We start from the raw sequence: 17,911 nt of genomic DNA, 5'->3' as shown, positions 1-17,911 counted from the left end.
AGATTGCCAGCTCTGAGTTAGGAAATACCTGGAGATTTTGGGGTGGAGTCTGAGCGGTGGGTGTTGCCTTCTAACACGCTTCTGGTGATGTCAGGGTGTGTGGCATATGCAAATAATTTATGCTAATGAGTTCCTGGAAAGCTTTTTCTATGAAATGACCCCTGGGTATAACCAGGGCTTTTTTTGTAGTAGGAACTCCTTTCCATATTAGGCCATACTTCCCTGATGTAGCCAATCCTCCAAGAGCTTACAGAGCTCTTAGTACAAGGCTTACTGTAAGCTCCAGGAGGATTGGCTACATCATGTGTGTGTGGCCTAATATGTAATGGAGTTCCTGCTACAAAAAAGCCCCTGGTATAACCTACCTGACTTTTAGGCTCAGCCATCTCTGACTGCACAGGCCTACTTTCCAAGTAGCAGTCACTGGAACTTCTACAGATAATGTCATGAGATATGCAGCCAATAGGACTGTAAAATGAATGTCACTATATTCTTTGCTAGCAGATAGCATAGTCATGGCTCTGAAGTGTGGCAAACAAATCCTGAGTGGCTGCTGTTTTAAGAACATAAGAGAAGCCATGCTGGATCAGGCCAACGGCCCATCAAGTCCAACACTCTGTGTCACACAGTGGCAAAAAATGTTATATACACACATACACTGTGGCTAATAGCCACTGATGGACCTCTGCTCCATATTTTTATCTAAACCCCTCTTGAAGGTGGCTATACTTGTGGCCGCCACCACCTCCTGTGGCAGTGAATTCCACATGTTAATCACCCTTTGGGTGAAGAAGTACTTCCTTTTATCCGTTATAAGAACATTTTTTCTGTGACTGGCATTTAGCAGCAGGATTTTATACCCTGCTGGGTTGCTTATATAGTTACTGACATCATTTTGGCTGCAAGAGCCAGAAAGGGCAACTGAACACAGATGTCCCTTCCCCTTAATTGGCTTGCTGTTCTGCCACCACCCCTACCCCACACATGATGACTCGTGGCACCATCTCTTATCTGATTCTCTTTCCCCAGGACATCTTTCACACCAGCAGGCAAACGAACCATTGCCCCCCAAGTTGGAATGAAGAGTCGGACACAATGTGTTGGTATAACTATGGACCATTTTATTAAGCATAATGAAAAACGGCAAGGGCACCCAGAACTGAGGCCTGGTCAGGGCCAGGGGTCTCAACAGACTGCTCCTCTGCCATTCATGGGCGAGAGACCCTGCCTCCCAGCCAGAGCCGTGTGACACAGCTCCCACCAGGCCGGCCCAGCAAGAAGGCACGCCCCAGAGGGCGCAACCACCAGATGAACGTCTCAATGGAAGGCACCCTCTAGTCGAGCTTCCAGGATGGTCTGCATCCTCCCACCATGGGTCTTCAAACCCAAAAGTTGATTCTGCCAGACCCCTAATTCCCCAAAAGGGGGATGCTTCATGTTCCTCCCCTAGCCGCATAGCACCATAAACCCAGTAAAACCTGCCACTACTAAGGCCAAGTCTCTACTTAGGGCTTAGCACCCACCAGGATGCCCAAGGCTACCTGCGGGCCTTGCTGGAGATCTCTCAAGAAAAGCCTATTACCCTTTTCAGAGAGATGCACCCCATCGCCTCTGAAGAGGTCAGAAAATTTCTTAGAAACATCTGGATGGGGTAAATAGTGGCCCAAACCCCCTACCAACACCTTCCTAATTTCCTTGTTAGCTTTGTAACGGGCCTGCTCAATACCTGCAGGGTCCAAAGCACTGCGCCACACCTGGCGGAGAATCATGACCAAATTATGGTGGTCCCATGCCATATCTCCATAATGTACTAAACATCTTTGTGGGCCTGCAAGACTAATGCCTTGCCTTTTACTAGCCAAAGATCATTCCCTCCCAGGTGAATGATTAAAACATGAGGAGAAGGGCCCGCATTCCCTTGGAATAACAAAGGCAGCAGGCCAGGCCATTGAGGACCCCAGCGCCCCTGCCACTCAATAAAAACATATTGGATGAGTCCCAGCTGAGAGCCAACCAAAGTTCTCTGAGCCTGATGCGAGGCCCAAAACACATAGCTGTGTCCACAGATGAAAACTCGGCTCCTCTGGGCAGGAACCAAAGCATCTAAAAAAGAAAAAAACAGTCAAACTAGAACAAAAACCAGCAACATTTCAAACAACAAACAAAGCTAGAAACTGAGCAAAGGTCGAACATAAGATTTGTAGGCCGATGAGCACCAACGGCCCATGCTCTGAATGGAGGTGGAAGGATATCCCAGGGCAGCAGCCATAGAGGCTGCCCCAATTCTAAAGGAGTGGGTACCAAACCGCACCCCAGACAACCCGAGCTTAGCTAAAGCCCAAGAAGTCACAGCCCAAAACTGATGTTTTGTCAGTGGGCTACCATTAATGTGACAAAACAAAAACCCTTCCTTGGGTCCCCGAACTGCCAAATAAGCAGCCAAAGTGGAAGCCGGGCACAAATCAAGCTCAGATCAGCTCCAGCATGGTACCTCTTTGACGCTGGTCCATCTTAGAGTGACGGACAGTAATGACCACATTACCCTCAGTTAACCTCAGGTCCTGTAGCAACAAAGCATTACCAGAAACGTCATTTCTGGACCCTGCCACTAGCTCACTGACTCTAAAAGCCCCGAAAAAGGCTACCAAGGATGCTGCATGAAACAGAGTGGCCTCAAAATAAGATGCATACACTGTGCACCAAACCCTCTTTAGGCCCCTAAGAATCAGAGGGGAAATAGGTTTCCGCGTGTCAGGCCCAGGCCTGGCCTCTCTGGCTCACCCCTCCAGCATCTTTCGAAGACAAAAATCAGCTGTTTCCTCCTTATAACCCAACACCTTGCTAGCAAAAGCCAATGCAGACAGGCGCCCCCAATGGATCGCATGGCTAATCCCTTACCTGGTAGAGAAACACAGTAGTGGAGCAACTGCTCCACCGGGAGGGGCCAACAATGCGATACCCTACCTCAGCCCAAAAGTCCTCAAACTGCCGCACAGCATTTTCGTAAGACTTACTGGTGCTAGGCGCAATGGCTAGGCCTATCGCTCTGCTCACCAAACAGCCATAGCTCCTGGGGCATTGATGCCTGCTCTCGATCGGCGTCTGGGGCCAGCTGACGAAACCTCTCTCTCTATTTACATGAGAGAGCATCAGCCACCCCGTTATTCACCCCAGGCACATGCTTGGCTAAAAACAAAATGTTAAGCTGCAGACAACGCAGAGTGAAGGCCCTCACCAACCTCATAACCCGCTGAGATTTGGATGAAAGGGAATTAATGACGTGGACTACCGCCATGTTATCACACCAAAAATGAACTGTGTGATTGGCCATATATTTTCCCCACAGCCAAACTGCAACAAGAATGGGAAAGAACTCGAGAAACGTAAGATCTCGGCTCACATGTACTTGAATCCAGGAGTCTGTCCAAATATCCGCGCACCAGTGTCCGTGGAAATAAACTCCAAAATCTAAAGACCCAGCAGCATCAAACATGACATGTAGCTCAGCTTCAAGCCTTATGTCATCTCTCCAAAGGGGCTCCCATTAAAAGACTCCAGAAATTCTTGCCAAACCCTCAAATCTTCCCTCATGCTGCTGGTAACCTGTGTTCTATTTTGAGGCAAGCGTAGGCCTGCCATAGCTTCACATAACCTACAAAGAAAAGCTCGTCACGGGGCAACCACTTTGCAAGCAAAGTTAAGATGCCCAACAAGTTGCTGTAACTCAATCAAAGTGACCTTCATTTAAGAAGAAAGGAATGAATCCTATTCCTTAAATCTACTGTTTTTGGAAAGGTATTCGGGACAATTGCACCAGGGTATCCAATTCAATCCCCAAAAAGATAAGTTTTTGGGCTGGACCCTCCGTTTTTCCTAAGCCAATGGAACCCCAAGTTCTGCAGACAGCTCCATAAAGCCAAACAACAGCTGTGCACAACGCCCAGTCCCCACTGGACCCACAGATTTCCAAACATAAATGGAACCCGGGGCCCCTGAAAAGGAATCCTAAATCCGAACTTAAAACCTTATAGCAGGTAAATGCTGTCAACCTTTCACGGATACCTGTACAATCAGTTTTCAAGAGGTCCCACCTTTATCGGACTGGGCCCCTTTTTCCAGCCTGATAATTACCTCCCCCACCTCCTGGTTTATTTATTTATTTATTTATTTATTCATTCATTCATTCATTCCGTAACTTATATCCCGCCCTTCCCACAAGTGGCTCATTTCATTTGATTGGTTTCATTTGATTCTTACACAGCTGGGCTTTTTCGGGCAGTTACTGAAGGAGTGAGAGCCGCCAAACATGGGACATTCCTGCTGACCTGGCCACCAAATGACCACTATCAGAATGGTCGCCCAAATTTGGTTGCGCAGGAGACATAACTTGTAGCCACAGCTGCTGTTGAATTCAATCCCACTGAAGGGAATGGTACAATGCAGCCCTCATTCTGAATTCCTCATCATACTGACTCCAGGCAGGCCCACTAAACATAGTGTACCCTTTATAAATTATTTCCATATATTGGATAAGTGCAGCCACCCTCCAAGGCTGGGCCCATGCAATCACTCCAGCATAGATAAAAAAACCAATTGGCCCAAGTCTGCTCCACCTGGCACTTTTTCAATTTTTCTTTTTCCTTGTCATCCATGTCTCCCTTATCCTTCTTCATCAGTGCCCGAAATAGGAGGGAGAAGATATCAACCTACTCACCCTTTAGGATCTTATCTTTTGTTTCAGGCAACAAATGATCCCCTAAAGGCAAAGCTACATCCCCAAAAGGTAAGGCAGTAAAAAGGACTGCCCCATAAGGAGAAGGGGTGCCCCAACCCCCAATAAAAGAACCTGCACAACCCTGCTACCCCACACTAGGCCAAACACCATAAGGGCTGCCCTGCCCAAGCGGCCAAGACCAACTTGGCTGCAAGCCAATACCTGTGGAGGGATAAAAAGCAGAACTCCCTGCAGCACCACCAGGCGCAGCAGGTGTGGACTGCCCCCACAGACCCCAACGCCAAGCCAGCCCAGAAGAAGCCTGTGAAAAGTCCCCAACCTTACCTACAGCTCCAATAGGCACCAACGTCGACCCGGGCCCAGCAGCTCCCGACAATGGCACTGATCCCACATCAGAAACGCCAAGACCCACAGCACTGCCAATGATGTTTCCACCAGACCTGCCCTCAAGGATAGATAACATGGTTAACAAATTTGCCTGAAGCGCCCTTTTGGACGCCTTTCCCCCACCTACATTCTCTGAGGGAGGAATACCAGACGTTTCCTCAAGCACCCGCAGCCTTTGTAAAACCGCTGCCTGAACTTCATCCTCACCCTCCTCGTCGGAAGAAGATAAAGGTGGTGGCGGCCTTGTTTGGCGGGGTCCTTGCAGTCCTGTGCACAGGCTGTTTGCCCTTGGATTTTCCTGCCCCTTTTCTACCTGACATTTTGCAATGCCCCGAGCCAATAATGGCACCAGAATACAGCCACATGGCACCTCACAACACCACCCCAAAAGCCGCCTCTCACCATTAAAATTGCAGCCCCTGAAAGCTGTAAGAAATGCCTGCTTATGCCAAGCTGGCCCAACTAGCTCAGACCCACAAAATGTCTTCCCTCAAATCCTCTTAAAATGGCCGCTGTCCCACCACAAAGAAAGGGAACCAAATATGGCCACCCTCACACACATAGAAAGGGAAGCACAATATGGCTGACTCCACTCGACAGCTCATCTCCAACCCAACCAGGAGTCACCCAGCAAACCCCCCCTTTGCCCTTTAAAATCAGGAAAGGACAAAAACCACCCACTCCCCTCCACAAAAGGAAGAACAATTGGCCCCACACGGCTAAAGCAAAAATGGGGGGGGGATAGCAACAACTCAGGCACAGGCTGTCAGTGTTTCTCCTCTTTCTCCACTGAAGCCCACACCCCATGACCGCGAAAACAGACCCAGCGCTCGCGAGCAAGATGCTGCGCTGCTCCTTCACAGCGTATCAGCGATCCGATCGCTGATAAGCATTCCGATGCAACCCAAGAGCCAGCCAGGAGCGAAGATAAAGCTCCCACTGGCCCGATCTCCGACAAGGAACAGAAGCTGGGGGCGGGTGTTCAGCTGAAGCAATGGCCAAGCCCCGCCCCCTTCCACACACGCCCAAATGGGCTGTCAATCCTCCCTTCCCCTCCAGCCAGGCAAAGATCGACCCAGCAGCCTAGCAGCAAAGCTTCCGGCTGCTAGCAACACAATGAAACAGTAGATGGCAAAGTAAAGACAAACCCACATCCAATTCTCACTAAATGAAAAAACAAACCCACCTCTCACCTGAATCTTGGACAACAGAAAGCAAACACCCCCCTTCCCCAGACCCACCTTGCGCCTGGATTTGAGCAGAAACACACACACTTAGGTCGTTTTCGCACTTAGCGTTTGCTCCCCTTATTCTGCGGCGCAATTATGTCCGGATCATTTTTCTCGTTTTCGCACATTGCCTCTTTAGTGGAGTCACTTTCCATGAAGCCCCGGCTCAAATAGTTTTCGCACTAGGATCGACTTGAGTTCGATGTGGGGAGGGACGTGGCTCAGTGGTAGAGCATCTGCTTGGTAAGCAGAAGGTCCCAGGTTCAATCCCTGGAATCTCCAAAAAAAGGGTCCAGGCAAATAGGCATGAAAAACCTCAGCTTGAGAGCCGCTGCCAGTCTGAGAAGACAATACTGACTTTGATGGACCCAAGGGTCTGATTCAGTATAAGGCAGCTTCATATGTTCAATTAGTATGCAGGAGGTTTACAAGACTTTCAGTATAAGATGAGATACAAGATGAGTAACATTATATATTTATTGTCTTGAAGCTACAATTTTTATTTACCTAGATGTGTATATTTTATATACAGAAACTTCCATTTGCATAATGAATTTGGACATACTTCTTGCATTAATGTAATCACACAGTGTTTGCTTGAGGACATTGTGAACTACACACTCTTGTTGATGTTACTCAATAAAACAATTAATACAATCAATTTGACTTGATGTGTGTCTTGTAAACTACTGGGCCATTAACTTTAACAATGTCAGTTTGTTCCAGCTATCAAATTCAACTGAATTAACATTCACTGAATAGGTAAGAAGTAAGAACTCACTTTACAGAGAAGGAACTACTAATGAATCACTGGTGTTAAAGAAATAGGTCAAATAACTTTCAGTTTATTTGGAAGGATTTGAATTACAGGATCTATGTGGTTGGGTTGAGGTTGCTGTGAGTACCAGGTGCACACACACACACTCACACATGTACACACACGCTAAAAATACAAAAATACATTTTTTTTTAAAAAAAGTTACCTTGTATTTATTCTGTTATCTATGTCATATTCTCAGTCATGTTGTGAGGCAAAACTAGTCACTTGTTTTGTCTGCCTTTACAATCGCTGCCACCATTAGGTAAAATCTAGCCCACTGTCTCTCACATGGGTTGCCCAAAGTTTGCCTCACAGGGGTATCACCAAGCAGTTAGGCCGGTTGGGTAAGCACTTGCGCAGACTCTCTCAAGTTAATAAAACTTTATTTCTACAAAGCACAAACATAGGACACTGTGAAGGACAGAATCTAGGTACACTAATAAAATAAAATGAGGACAGTGGCTAATTAAGTATTCACAATCCATATTACATCTGATCTTCGGCAGTTTGGCAGTTGCAAGATGCGCTGGACCCTATCTCTGGTGCATCCGCAGCTCTCTTTTGCATCATTCTCCTCTGGCATCTTTCATGGACAAAACATACTCCCCAAACAAATAGCTCTCTAACAAAGAAACAGCTCCCCTATTCAGATCCACCCAACATGTGCTTCTGGGCTGTCAGCCAATCTAAGCCTTGAGGCTTCAGCCTGCCAAACCTGAACACATTAAAGGACTAGTATGTTATTTCTCCCTGTTGAAAAGAATGCTTTGAATCTTGCAAAGAGCACCTTCTCCCTTTCTTCCTAATCACAGAGATGCCTCCACTCCCTTCTCCATAACTATAGAGGCATCTCTTGCCCCCTGTCCCTCCTCTTATCACAATCTACTGGTCTTTCCTAACCCTTTTGGGTTTGCAAGGCAGCAAACAATAAAACAAGATTTAAAAACATATAGCCATATAAAAACATATAGCCATTTAAAAACATATAGCCATATCAAAACAGAACAAAACAACACATAAACAAACTGAGAAAGGGTCAGTGAGAATCAGTGAGGAAAAGCCAGACAAAACAAGACTTCATCAATTGGCAGAACACAATGATATGAGGGATAGGCAACTTTTCTTTGAGAGGGAATTCCATAATTTTGGTGCCATGACTAAGAAGGCCCTTTTCTAGGTGGCCACTCATCTCATGGTTGGGGGTACCCAAAGCAGGGACTTTAAAGAAGACCATTGTAGTTGGATAAATTCATATGGGAGTAGGTGATCATTAAGGCATGCAGGCCCCAAGCTGTACAAAGCTTTAAATGTCAATACCAGCATCCTGAACTTGCCTCAAAACAAAGTTGAAAACAGTATAGGTGGATTGTAATTATATAAGAGTTATACTAGTCAGAATTCTGCCAGTAGCATACTACACTAATTGTAACTTCCAGACATTATTTAAGGGCAGCCCCATGCTGTAGTCTAATCGAGATAGTACCATGGTATGCACTAGTGTGGCAAGATCTTCCTTGCCCAGGAAAGGTCAAAGCTGGCGTGCCAGTCAAAGCTGATGAAAGGTATCCCTGGCCATCATTGCCACATGCTTTCCCAGCATTATTTCCTTGCTTTACAGTCTCTCACAATGGGGACCATGGATGTCATATTAAAGTGATGGCTGGTTGGAGGATATGCGGAGTTGAATAAATATGTAATAGATTTTAGTAGCTCAGAGCCACATCCTGTATCTAAGTCATTTTATAATTTATGCAGTCACATACTTGTTCAGAGTTTATAACAATACATGTAGAGAAACCCTAGTGTTGGAAATTGTCTTAATTTTAAAACATGGTCTGATTGCTTCCTGCTATCTCGATGAGACCCATAATAGGACAAATTAAAAGCCAAAGAAATTTGGTGTGCCCAATATATTTTAAAAAACATTTTCTTTCAAACAGATCCTACACCTTATCTCGAATTAATTTTGATTTTTTTTTTAAAAAACCGTTTGCATGAGAAAGGAGGAGCTAGATTTGAGAAATATCTGTTTAAAACTTCTCGAGGTGCACAGAACTAGATATGTTGCTATTTGGATCCAGGTTTGTATATTTTCATGCTCTCTTCTGAACTGTCCACCCAGAATCTATACAGTGTGCCTAATTCAGAATGATCAAAGTGAGGAAATAACATAGAACTCATATATTTCCAAAGGCAAATTTTATATCAACATATATGTTTCACGGTTGCACTGGCAAACATCAAGCATGTAACACCAACACTAAACCTTCAAGTGCATATTGGGAAAGGATATTATATTGAAACAATATTTGCTTAGTTCAGCAACTTTGCCTTGAATCACTTCTCCTTCCTGTTGCTTCTGTTGTGTTCCTGGGCTGATTAATCATTGGCACAATGTATTTGGATTGGCTGGGTCGAAGATTTAATAACCTTCTCATGTCAGAGCGGAGCACAAACCCTTCCCAAGGGCATACACCGTGCCATTTCTGCTTTCACTGTTTATTTACCCAGTTATTGGTTTAATATTAAAGGGAATCACACTCCTCTTTCATCAGGTGTGTTCAAACATAGTGCAAAGAAACTTCAGGATGACTTGGCAAAGGTTTCTGGAATTCTCCCAGTATTGTCTGAATATTTGAGATTCAAAATTTGACACCCAAAATGTATTATTAATCGGCATGCGGGAGCATTTGCAAACTCTCCTGTGATAATGTTTCATATTTGGTAGTGCCTGGTAACTGACACATAGAAGAAATCTATCCATATCATGTATAGAATCATAGAGTTGGAAGGGACCTCTAGGGTCATCTAGTTCAGCCCCTTGTACAATGCAAGAAACTCACAGACACCTCCCCCTAAATTCACAGGATCTTCATTGCTGTCAGATGGCCATCTAGCCTCTGTTTAAAAACCTCCAAGAAAGGAGAGCCCACCACCTCCTGAGAAAGCCTGTTCCACTGAGGAATCGCTCTAACAGTCAGGAAGTTCTTCCTAATGTTGAGTTGGAAACTCTTTTGATTTAATTTCAACCTGTTGGTTCTGGTCCTACCTTCCGGGGCCACAGAAAACAATTCCACACCATCCTCTATCTGACAGCCCTTCAAGTACTTAAAGATGGTGATCATATCACCTCTCAGCTGCCTCCTCTCCAGGCTAAACATCCCCAGCTCCTTCAACCTTTCCTCATAGGACTTGGTCTCCAGACTCCTCCCCATCTTTGTCGCCCTCCTCTGGACCCGTTCCAGCTTGTCTATATCCTTCTTAAATTGTGGTGCCCAAAACTGAACACAATACTCCAGATGAGGTCTTACCAGAGCAGAGTAAAGCCATACCATCACTTCACGTGATCTGGACATGACACTTCTGTTGATATGGCCCAAAATTGCATTTGCCTTTTTAGCCACTGCATCACACTGTTGACCCATGTTCAGCGTATGATCCACTAAGACCCCTAGATCCTTTTTTGCACATACTACTGCTAAGACAAGTCCCCCATTCTATAACCATGCATTGGATTTTTCCTACCTAAATGCAGAACTTTACATTTTTTCCTGTTAAAATTCATTTTATTGGTTTTAGCCCAGTTTTCTGCCTGTCAAGGTCATCCTGTATCCTGTTTCTGTCTTCTTCTGTGTTTGCAACCCCTCCCAATTTAGTATCATCTGCAAATTTAATAAGCATTCCCTCTATTCCTTCATCCAAATCATTGATAAATATGTTGAACAAAACAGGTCCCAGGACAGATCCCTGAGGCACATCACTAGTCACTCCTCTCCAAGAGGAACCATTCACAAACACTCTTTGGGTGCGATCTGTCAACCAGTTACAGATCCACCTAACGGTAACAGGATCCAAACCACATTTTATCAACTTGTCAACAAAGATAGTATGTGGAACCTTATCAAAAGCTTTACTGAAATCAAGATAAACGATGTCTACAGCATTCCCCCAATCCAGCAAGGTAGTCATTTTCTCAAAAAAAGAGATCAGGTTAGACTGACATGACTTGTTCTTGAGAAAACCATGCTGGCTCTTAGTAATCACATCCATTTTTTCTAAATATTCCAGGACCAACTGTTTGATGATTTGTTCTAAAACTTTTCCAGGTATAGACATCAAGCTGACGGGTCAGTAGTTACCCGGATCCTCTTTTTTCCCCTTCTTGAAGATGGGGACAACATTCACCTGCCTCCAATCTTCTGGGACCTTTCCTGTTCTCCAAGAATTTTCAAAAATAATAGCCAGAGGCTCAGAAATTACATTTGCAAGCTCTTTTAAAACCCTTGGTTGCAATTCATCTGGCCCTGAGGACTTAGTTTCATTTGAAGAAACTAGGTGTTTATGTACTACCCATACACTGATCCTAGGTTGGAACTTCATACCCTCCTTATATGTTCTGTTTTTGCCATCTCTCCCCTTAGAAGAGAAGACTGAGGAAAAGTAGGAATTGAGCAGTTCCACCCTCTCTTCATTACCTGTTACAATTTCACTTTCTTGCCCTTGCAATTGGCCTACCATGTCCTTGCTCTTTTTCTTACTCTGAACATAAGAAAATAACCTTTTTTTGTTGTTTTTAGCATATTTGGCTTTCCTAAGCTCATACTGAGCTTTAGCTTTCCTAACTTTTTCTTTACAAGCACTGGTGATTTGTTTATATTCATCCTTGGTTATAAGGCCCTCCTTCCAATTCCTAAAGGAGTCTTTTTTATTTTTTAAGTCTTTAGAGAGCTGTTTATGGAGCCACTTTGGCTTCTTTAGGCTTTTCCCATTTTTTCTTCTTATTGGAATTGTCTGTGATTGCGCTTTCAGTATTTCACTTTTAAGAAACTCCCATCCCTCCTGAACCCCCTTCCTCCTAAGTATTTCTGACCATGGGATAGTTCTAAGTTTATCAAAGTTTGCCTTTCTGAAGTCCAACCTATAAGTCTAACTATGTATAGCTTTTCCTTTCCCTAAGACTATAAATTCCAAAATCACATGGTCACTACTGCCCAGGGTGCCCACTATTTCCACTTCTTCAATCAATTCTTCCTTCTTGGTGAGAATCAAATCCAAGATAGCAGATCCCCTTGCTTCCTTTTTCACTTTATGGAAAAGGAAGTTGTCAGCAAGACAAGTCAGGAATCTATTTGACTTTTCATTTTTAGCAGAGTTGGACTTTCAACAGATGTCCGGGTAATTGAAATCTCTCATGATCACTGTATCTCTTCTCTTGGAGAACTTTGCAATCTGCTGTAGAAGTATCTCATCCAAGTCCTCTGCCTGACTCGGTGATCTATAGCAGACCCTCACAATAATATCACTGTTATTTCTTACTCCTTTTATTTTTACCCAGAGACTCTCAACTGAGCTGCCATGCTCCGATTCACATATTTCATCACAAGTATATACCTCTTTCACATATACTGCTACGCCTCCACCCTTTCTCATTTGCCTGTCCCTTTTTAATAAGTTGTACCCCTGAATCCTAATATTCCAGTTGTGTGTGTCATTCCACCGAGTTTCAGTAAGGCCTATTATGTCATAGTCTCCTTCCTTTATTAGAACTTCCAGTTCCTCCTGTTTGTTTCCCATACTCTGTGCATTAGTGTAGAGACATCGGAATCCTTGTTTTATGCATCCCGAGGGTTTGGTTTCTGTACAAGCCTGCAAGTTAACATTACCTAGCATATGTGCCACTCTCTGCAAATCTTTAATGTTCTTATCCCCAGTTTCTGGCATCATATGAGGCTTTGAATTATTGTCTCGCTCCCCCATACAATTTAGTTTAAAGCCCTCCTTATTAGGTTAGCAAGGTTGTTACCAAACACCCTTTCCCCTACCGCCGTAAGGTGCAAATCCTCTCCTGATAGAAGACCACCATCTCGAAAGCGTAAGCCATGGTCCAGAAATCTGAATCTTTCCTGTTGACACCATTGATGTAGCCAGTCATTTATTTGAAGTATTCTTCTTTCTCTTCCTGAGCCACAGCCTTCAACAGGAAGCACTGACGAGAACACAACCTGTATGCCCAGCTCCTTCACCTTCTGACCCAGAGTCACATAGTCTTTTCTAATACATTCAGGGCTATGATGGGCAGTATCATTCATTCCCATGTGGATCAGCAAGAAAGGATAGTAATCTGTGGGCTTGATAAGCCTTCCAATCCTTTCTGTCACATGCTGGATGCATGCTCCCGGCAGACAGCAGACCTCTCGGGATGACAAGTCTGGTCGGCACACTTTGGGCTCCACCCCTCTGAGCAAGGAGTCTCCAATCACCACCACCTTCCTTTTTCTATATTGGGGAGCAGAAGCTCCAGGCTTCTTATCCACAGGATCCTAAGAAACTTTGTTCAAGCTTCGTGGAGGCTGGGGAAGTAGGCCTTGTTCCAATGGTTCAAAATCAGTTACTGTGGGGAGATATATGCAACAATCATTATCGGATAGCTGAGAATAGACATATTGTAGGGTATTTGATAGCATCTTACTGCTGACTTGCAACAAAATGTAAATTTTATAGCAATGATGCAGTCATTTAAATCAATTGGGCAGTTCTTGTGTCAAAGACTTATAACCAAAATGAAATTAATTGCAAGAAAAAATATTTTACATTAGAATTTGTCTTTCAAATGTTTTAAATGCCAGCAAGTTTTAAAAATTCACCTAATTTTGTTACAGCTCCAGGCACAGAATCTGTGACTATAGAACAGGAGTTACACAACTTTGAAAAGGGGCCACTGTACCCACTAAAGCATAACAAAGTCTAAATGTGAATAGATGTCACACCTTTGACTTTTGACAGGATATTCTGCACTTGAAGCATCCCTGGCAGATTGCTATTCAATCTTTCTTGAAAACCACTGAGAAGTTAAATTAAAACTTCAAGAACCACCCCACCGTATACTGTGATGATGTTGTATAAATATTCAAATGTATAAGCACAATGACAGTACATTCCACAATCTCCTGAGACAGCATCTTCTAGTACTGAGCTGCTCTAGTAATGATAAACTTTCTTGAACTTTTAGTAAAAGCCAACCTTGCTGAATCTATGGCATCTTGAATGCTGCGTAGACTACACAAACCCTACTTCCTGCTTGTTTTGCATTTCCCCATGCCGATTGGCATAACGTTTTCCCATCTGCTACTGCGTAAAGACCATTTGATTTTAGTTCAACAGGGCTGATGTATTGTGTAGTTTTAGCCAATCAGGGATAGACTAGTCATGGTGCTGTGCAGCCAGTCAAATATGGCAATGTGAGAATGTCAAGGAGGATAAAAGAAGCCCCACTTTCTTCACTCAGAATGGAGAGAAGGAAGAAAGCACTCAGACAAACAAGGCATGCACCCCCTTAAACTCACTGTTCTGCCATACTTTGTTGGCAGTTTCATTGCTTACGTGAGCTTTATAGCAGAACTGTTGCCTCATTCTAGTTCTATGGTATGGTCTGCTATGGTATCTCTACACTTGTCAACACAGTTATCATCTGTGGGCATCACAGTATTTTCAACCACCTTTCTAAGATTCTTAGTCAAATAAATATTTTTGAAAAGAATATCTAGTTTATAGTACTGTGTGGCACAAAGGCAACAGCAGAAGCCAGAGGAGGCCTCACTTGCTGAGAAAGGCAGGATAGGGCTGAGAATCTCCTACTAAGACAGGTGTAGCCCTATGCAAATTGAGCTGGAGTGGAGCTAGGTGAGGAAGGGGCTAAGAGAGCAACTGGGCTCTGAGAAGAGAGGAGCAGTATTGGACTTGACCAGCATGGGTTGAAAGCCAAGGATAAAAAGGGAGGTGTCAGAAAAGACAAGGGAGGTGAGGACTGCAAGCTAGCTGAGTTGGGCTGAGAGGGTGCAAAGAAGGGAGGAAGAGGAATCTAAAGAAGGAGATGGAGCCTGGGACAAGAGAAGGCTTCCAAACTGGAGCAGGCCAGGTGGAACCTCCCCAAGGCTGAGGCACAACTCAATCCCCTAAGAAGAAATGGACAGGTGAAGGGAACTGCACTCATGGGGAAGCCTATGTGGACTTTGCTGCAACCAATAAAAAAGCAATTAACATTGAGTTCTGTGAGTCTCTGCTGACTATGGAAAGTTAAATTATGATGTCCCCTGCCCCCCCTGGGGGGGCACATATTGCTTTTTTTTTGGTCATTCCCATTTTGAAAATTGAAATTAATGTTTAGGAAAAGTAGATGGTAATTGCCATTAAACACCTATTAACAAACTCTGTTCCAGCTAGTAGGGAATGATGTACAGCATGAAAAAAAAATCAGTATTTTTCAGATCCAGACATTAAGGAGTCAAAAATATTGGTATTCCTGGTTTTCAGGGTTCCAAGCGCTGGTTTAGTATTTGGATTCAGATTTTGGGGGAATTCCAATTCTATTCCAATTCCTTGTCCCCTATGAGGAATATTTCTGGAGGGGCTTTTTAAAAAAAAGAAAATTGCACAAAACTTGCAGCAGAGCTGCTGGTGTATCTTCTTTAAATGTCTCCCAAATTTCAAGTGAATTGAACCGAGAGGTCTAATTCTCTGGGCCCCTGAACAAGATGCCCCCAGCCATCCTCCATTGTTTGTATGGAGTGGGGAGAATTGCAGGCTTTCACCAAAGCAAAGAACAGCCAAAGACACAAGAGCAAGCAAAACCTTTTGATGCATTCAGAATCAACAAACCCAAAGAACCAATGCAGAACCAGAAATTCCTGGTGGAGCCAACAGATGTAAAACCTGAGAATCCAACCCAATGTCAAACCAGAGATTTGATCAAGCCAAACTGAATAGGACTCCTGTACAAGCCCAACAAATGTAAACTCAGACAAGCTGAGCCAACATACAACTCAAGAATCAAAGGCAATGTCAAACTTGAGAATCCACTGCCAAAAACACACCTGGCATGAAGGACAAAGAATATAATGTAGCAAGACCAACAAAATCAATTTAAAAGGAAAGAAAAGACAGTTGTGGGAGCTTTAAAATGCTGGCTCCTAATATTTCCTGTTAATCCTAGATATTTCTGGGATTTTTCAGGATCCATTTCCTCATATCTTGGAAAATCCTGGATACCATTCAGAGACCTGATACTGATAAGGTATTTTTGGATAAATATCACAATGTACAAAGGCTAGCTTTTCACTCAGTCTCACCCATTTCTGTTTGTACTATAACCAAGATCTGTAAAATCAGCAAGATTCTTGGCATAGTCCTTATGGGTGGTCAAAGAAGATCCCACCATATTTTTTTTCACCAGCAGAAAAACTGGTTGGATCCAACCCTCTGGATTTAATTATGACATGTATTTACATAGTTTATCTTATTTTAAATTATTCATGTGACTCTTAAATCTTGCATTAGGTTTTTAAAAATCATTTGCTGCCTTGGGGACCCCTAGTTAGGTGGAAAGGCAGCTTTAACTTTTTTTAAAAATAAATAAATGCATAACCAATGTAAATTGTGACACAAGGTACCCAGATGATCAGAAGGCTGTTGGTGTCTACCTGGTTTTGATTCATGAAGGCACCAGGGATGGACTGTTCATAACTTGTATGCTTAAAAACTGCAACGCAAATCCCCACAAGACAATGGCAAATTAATATTGCTACATATCCACATTCCCCACCTCTTTGTTTATCCACCTTGAGTCTAAGTGAGCAAGGCAGATGATTAAGTAAGTAAAAGATGCTAATGGGCATATATTAAGAGGTTTAAGCTGAACATTACTTAAGGCACAGTTTAAGAACAACTAGAGGATATTTTAAGGAGTCAAATATAGCCAAGCTGAAGGAAAGGAAATAATCTTTTTGTTATTCCATTGAGTTATTTATTAACTTTATATATGTCCTGTCTTTCTCTCCCAAGGGGTCATGAAGTGGCTCTCATCCCTCTCCTCTCTTTTATTGTCAATAGTCTTGTGAGGTAAATTAGGCTGAGAGTGCCTGGCTTAAGGTCACCCATCAATCTTCCATGCCAGAGAGGGGATTTGAACCTGCATCTCCCAGATCCTAGTCCAAAACTTTAGATACCACATGACATTGACTCTTTGACTGAAATCACACATGGTTATAAAAGGTATCAAAAATGATTTCTGCCAAATTACAAATCAGAAGAACACTGCCTTCTTTGTTCACAGTAGATAACATCTGTGAACGGTTCTGGGAAGTCATTACTGGGTAATTCCATATCATATGCCAGTAATGAAATCCAGGAGGACCTGACCCTCTATTGCCCTATGCCACAGTATATAAAATGCAGGTAACCATGGAATAGCAAAGATAGGCAACAAAACCAAAAAAGAATGCCTTTCAGTAAATAATAATCAAAATGTTGCAGAAGGCATTGCCTTGGCAGAAGCGAGTGTGCATTACAATTTCTTCAGCTGTCTGTGGGTTAGATGGTTATTACAACAAGTGAACCTGCTTTTAATTTGTTTCTGTAATTTTTTTTTTTGTTTGGTTATGGCCCATGGCCTGAGCAAATAGAATTTTTTCACTTCTTCCTGTATCTTAGCCAATGAGTCTTATCCATTACCTATGGCTCTGGCAGCCTTAAGTATAGCACTTTTGCCTTTTAGCAGAAGCTTTAATGTTCCATTAATATAATTTTCATGAGGTATTGCTGTAAAGTAATTTTTTTGTTGTCATATGCAAATATTTGCATACAATTAGCATGCACAGAGGAAACTTGCTCTGCATAAATTAACCCCTCCCAAAAAAATCTTCTTTGTCTTCCACATACTTTGGTTATTGTGAAATGACTGGAAGG

This window comes from Heteronotia binoei, unplaced genomic scaffold, assembly GCF_032191835.1.
Source record: "Heteronotia binoei isolate CCM8104 ecotype False Entrance Well unplaced genomic scaffold, APGP_CSIRO_Hbin_v1 ptg000323l, whole genome shotgun sequence".
Classification (NCBI taxonomy): Eukaryota; Metazoa; Chordata; class Lepidosauria; order Squamata; family Gekkonidae; genus Heteronotia; species Heteronotia binoei.
Note: the sequence above shows the minus strand (reverse complement) of the source record.